The sequence below is a fragment of the Urocitellus parryii genome, chromosome 4 (assembly GCF_045843805.1).
Source record: "Urocitellus parryii isolate mUroPar1 chromosome 4, mUroPar1.hap1, whole genome shotgun sequence".
NCBI lineage: Eukaryota > Metazoa > Chordata > Mammalia > Rodentia > Sciuridae > Urocitellus > Urocitellus parryii.
The window spans coordinates 18,603,992-18,609,991 of NC_135534.1; positions in this window are offsets into that span (position 1 = coordinate 18,603,992).

Consider the following 6,000-nt stretch of genomic DNA (forward strand, 5'->3'; position numbering starts at 1 on the left):
TACAGAGTCCTCCATTAGAAGGTAGCAGGTAAGACTCAAGGTTCTGAAAGTTCATCTATTTTTTTTTTTTAGTTGTATAACAAATCAATAAAAGAGTAAGGACAAAACATCTCATTATCATTTTCCAGATGGGAGATCTAATTCTATTTGGCTAGAATTTTGATTCTAAGTTTTGCTCAGTAAAGAAAGAACACTAAGGTCTCAAATGATTTTCTAATATTTTTCACTGTTACATTTCATTGTATGGAAGAAGTGGAAGGAAATTTCTTGTAAATATGCATGTAAGTAATAGAATAATTATAAACCCTAAGTCTAACTTTCTAGGTTGTATATTTCAGTGTATTTAAAAGATAAATGTAAGTCTTTATGACACAAATAAAGGACATCAGTTTATTTTAGTGTTCAAATATTTTCTGCCAAATATATGACAGAACAAACAACATTTAGAAACTGACATTAGAAATAAAAGCTCAAGTTTTGGAGGATTACTGCTTTGCCCATATATCTAACTAAAACAACAAAATAAAGAGGATTCTTCATATTAGCCCTCTTCTCATGGTGCAGATGTTACTAAATTGTCTCACAAATCTTTCTCTCTCTCTCTCTCTCTCTCTCTCTCTCTCTCTCTCTCTCTCTCTCTCTCTCCCCCCCCCCCATTTAGTACATAGATTACATTTCATAAATTGTGGAAATAGTATATTATCTTGGAAAGCTGAATACTGGCATATCCTGCAAGCCATCTATTGCACTCCTAGGAGATATTTTAAACATGTGTAATTGCAGTTCGTAGTTAAATATTCACTGACAAGATACTGGATAAACACTTGCTGACATGATTACACAATGGCATGAGGCACTACCAAGAAAGTGATTCTAGAATACATTCTAGAATTACATTCAACAATACAGAGGTTCTGATACAGAACCTTACAACTTAATCTTGAGTGGAAAAAAAATTCCCCTTATTCTGCATACGGCATGTTCAATTACTTAACATTTGAAGTTAGGTAAAATTCAAAAGATATAAATATATGGTAATTTGTTGTGAGAATCAAGATTATACATTAAAAATCATGGTATTGGTTCCTTTTAGGATGAAGTCACAGCAGGATAGAAAAAGGACTAAATTCAGATTTAATTGGTAATATTTTAATTTTTAGGATAGGTAGTTAAGTTTACAAATGTTCTTTATATTATTTAAATACATGTACAAAAATCAACAATATCAAATAAGTAAAATAATGATGTTAAAATAGTTTGAAAATGACTGATATTTATAGACATGTAAAAGTTAGCATGGTTTCTTCTGATGGTTTGATGCTCTGCTTCCTCATGAGGTTTCATATGTGATCAGCTCTTTCTGCTCATGGTAAGAGTATAGGCAGAAGTTCTGGTCCGTCCTCTCAGAAACTCTATTAATGAGGGAAAACAGAATGACTTTTTGACTTTTCTCCATAATAGCCAAATATCGAGACTGCTTCTCCTTTGCTACTAGATTTACCGACTTGGGAAAATGTTTTCTGATTGAGTCATTAGGAGTCATATTCCCACCCTTTGAAGATGATATGATCTTAACCTATATAGTGAATATGAACAAATTGTGGTTTCTTAGTGGAAAGTCAGCTTTCATCCATTGAAGAAGAAACTGGACTTCTATTAGATGTAAACCATCAGGAACCACCAGTGAAAGAGTTTTAACACTTTGTCTTTACCCGTCTCTGTGAAGCAGACTGATTGTATCTACAAAAGTGTTCAGATATTTGAATCCATCTTCCTTATTGATTCTGCATTTCCACAGTACATCATGAAAAATATCACACTTTACAACAACCTAACTCTTTCAATATCCCATTTTATGTTACCCAGCGCTGTTTATTATGCTTCTAAGTCAAAAATCTGAAAGGAATTTCAAGGGCAATATTTGTGTTGTCTCCCAATTCTGAGCTCATTTCATTGTGCTGCTTTCTAAATTAGTATTCTTAGTCCCATTTAGAGTTAGAAGAGTTTATTTCATTTACCATTACAAAAGTAGTTTTTCTGAAGAAGTAATTGTAAATTATCAGTAAATTTATTTAGTTTGGTTTATTAGTTTTATTGGTTCCTTCACTGACTAAACAATTGGTAAATTTCCTACTGTAAGTTATAGTTTATAAATGCATACTATGGTAAATTTGGTGCTGGAAACAATAAGTATTTATAGTTTACAGGATTTCTGAAGAATTTGAGGAATGAAATAAGAATTCTTTCCTAATTTCTAGCCATTACACAGCATTGTCCTGCTTTAACGTTTGCTAGCCATTGGTCAACTTCAGTCAGGACTTGCATGTGTGTTTTAGACACTAGAACTTATGTGGTGTTATGCAGAAAATTCCTGTACTACTTTCTGAGAATCTAGTTTTCTAGCTTCCATGTGTCTGTACTTTCAGGGATTTTTTTGAAATGCTGGCATAACCCTTTGTTTCATTGTTGACTCACTTTGCTGATCTCTGTTTTCTTTGAGTGACCTCATTTAATCTCCTAGTATAAAATATCATGGACATGGTAAAGTTTAGACAAATGTGCTTGAATGGTGGTGCTGAGGGAAGGATATATCATGTCACTTCACATCCTTAAATGGTAAAGATTTTGAGAGTTTAAAATAATGAAATAAAAAAGGAGTATTCAAGAATAGTCAAAAAACATATATCATAATTTAAAAAGGAGTGTTCAAGAACAATTAAATAACATATATCATTTGTACATATATACTGTGCAAATAATGGTTTCCAAATCTATTTTTCCAGTATTGACTTTAAATTCACACTTTTAACAATATTGAAAATACTGAACTGTCTGCTAAACATTTTCACTTGTGTATCTTGTGGCTAGCTGAATTTCAACCTGCCCTTGTAGCTTTACTATTAATTCTAAGTTCCTCAGCCTGAGATACCACTATTCAGCCAGAAAGAGCCTTATAATATTGCCATCTAGAACTCTCTGGTTGTCATGTTATTCTGGTAGAAGCAAAATGTGAGGTTAAGAGGCAAAAATACAGATTAAAACATTCAGTAGCAGAGCTGTCAGTACTGAATTCATTACCATGTGATCTGAAGGACCTGCTTATCATCAGTGAATTTTAGTTGCTCTTATATGAAATGTTATTGTTAATATCTACCTCATGGGATATTTATATAAATTAAAAAATGTAATTTATGTCAAAAACACTATAAGTCTATTTTATAAAAGGTAGTCAATACATATTTGTTGAAGTAAAATTATCTCAATTGGATTTATTCCTTAAATGTTTTCTTCTTTACTTACAGGAGTTAATAAAATGAATTAAATGAATTTTTTAAAAATATGAGATTCAGTGCTAACTTGGCATATATAGTAATACTCAGAATATGGGTTATATATAAGTCTAAGAATCTATGGAAGGATGTGTTTGCAGCTTAGGGAATAGAGCCTCTGATTTAGGGCACCACCTGGCTTTCCTTTGTTGGTTGAAACTTTGCCAATATGCTCCAAGTGTGTTACAGGATCTAGAACAGATGGTTTTCTGACATAGCCAATGGTAACTTAGGGCACTTGGAGGAGAAGACATATTTCTTGGTGAGCCAATTTCTCTTTTGGCAATAGCACTACTTTGTCATCTTCCCATGCTCCATCACCCTCTCCTCCACATACTTTCCATTCTTCTTTCCCTGGTACCTTTGATATGCTTGAGGCACCTCATATTCTTCTTTCCATGTGGTTATTGGTTATGAGGAGGATGGAATTGCTTTTCTTAACAGGCTAAATAGACAAAAGTTAATTTATGATAGCATCTAAAATGTTTTTAATTATCAAAATAAGAGAAACTTTAAGGAATAATGTTTTTTTAAGATGGTATATTACATTATTATGGGTTTATGATTCCCTCTGGAATGCAGAAAGAACTTTTGTTTTTTTTAAATTTTTTTAGTATTCTGTGTAAAGGTTGCTTTCAAAAGGGGATGGACAGATGTAGAAATCCTCTAACTGGTAAGTATTACATTATTTCTACTTTTTGAGTTGAGAAAGTCGTTACTACATGTTAACACAGTTTTAATGCATTTTCATAGTCTTGTAATCATATCATTCACACATGAGTAAGACAGGAAAGAAAAAAAGAATAACCCAAACTTTTAAAGGTCTACTATTAATGAAGGAAGTGAACTAAATGAAATACAATCATTAGGATAAAAATCATCCTTTGAACTCAACAAATACTTTGTAGGCACCAAGTAGATTAAGAATATCATTATTGTATGGGAAGAGAAGTATGTATTCCATGTGCTAAAATGTATCATAACTTCCTGCTTCCTGAGATGGCAGAGCTTACAAAATAGCCCAGATGCTTTTTAATGTAAGGCAACTGGGCAAGATAACTCCTCAATTAGCACTATGGTCACCAGAATCTTGGAAATGATTGTGCCCGATAAACAATTAAAGAAAAGATTAACAGAGTAGTGACCTTGCCAAGTTTTCTGGAAGATGCACACTTTTTAAATAACAACAGATAAAGTTGAAAACAGTGCTGTATCTCACACCACAGAAATATTACTCCTTGCATGTTTCTTGAATGACAACATAAGGACATAATTTGTAATTGGTTTACATATAAGATTTACTTTGAGAAGCTAAATAACTACTCAGAATGTTTGGAACAAATACAAAAATGAGATTAAATATAATACACACTATATGTAATGAATATAAGAATATAAATTTAGTTTATTATATAATACAATATATAATAGCATAATACTTTATGTAAATATAGTAAATATATGACTTATATATGTATACACACACACATACTGAAAATGAAAGAAAATATTCCACAAATGTAATAGGTGATCCTGAAAATACTTTGGGTAAAAGTATTCCCTATTCTTCAATATTTTCTCCTGCCCAACTTGTTTAACATGTCACTTTATCTACCCTCACCCCTCCACAATGCTCCTGTTCTCTGTCTGGTAAGATTTGGAAAGAAGAACCATTAAATGTTAATTTCATGACAGTTATGGCAACCAGATATACAAAGTGTAAGTGATGGCATTGAATTTATGATGGCCCCTGATCCTCAGGTGGGCATCACTTGATCAGAGAGCAGGAACCATGGACTGAGTTACAGAGGGAGGAGCTGGAGGAGGGTAGATTATGTCACTCACTAATTTTTGCTTTGGAAGGGGTAAAATGGGTTTCCCACCCTAATCCACCTTTTCTTGATGGCTTCGTTTCAGCTCCTGACCATTTATGATTTCCAACATCAACACCTTGTCTATTGACTGTTATGACCAGTGTAGCCAATCTACACTTGGATAATCTTATTTGAAGGATTGAGGTGAGTACAGTAGTTACTAGAAGATATGTTATGTCCCTGGTGCTGTTTTGACTCCAGACCTTTGTAATCCATTTTGTGTTTGTTTCAAGAATCTGAAGAAAGGTGTTACCACTATTTTCTGGGAGTGGGGAGAGAACTGTGCCTCAGTAATAAGAGGTTGTGAAAAATTTCACGTCTCTCCTTGCATCTCTTAAGGACATTTTTTTTCATAAAAAATGACAACAAATTCTGAAGATGAATTATCATTTTGTGGGTGTCAGAGTCCCAATGCCATTCATAAAATATGGTACTGTACAGACCACATATTCTGCTCTAGGTTGTGAGGATGATTCACCATGTTATTTGGCTCTCAAGCTGTTTTAAAAAAAATAGAATCGTATTTGTTTTTCTATCATGCATAGTGGTTAGAAAGCCACAGTAAATTAATGATGTGAAGATGTTTTGCAATCAGAAGAGTACTAAAATCATCAGATACATATTATATTTTAAAAATTAAGAATGTTCAATTTAGAAACACTAATGAACACCTACTTAAACAAAATATTGGATAAGATATTGAGTTTGATTCAATGAGGATAATATCCTGAGAACACATAGATTTATAATATATTCATTCCAGGAAGGAGATGCACATACATAATTATGTGTAAGAA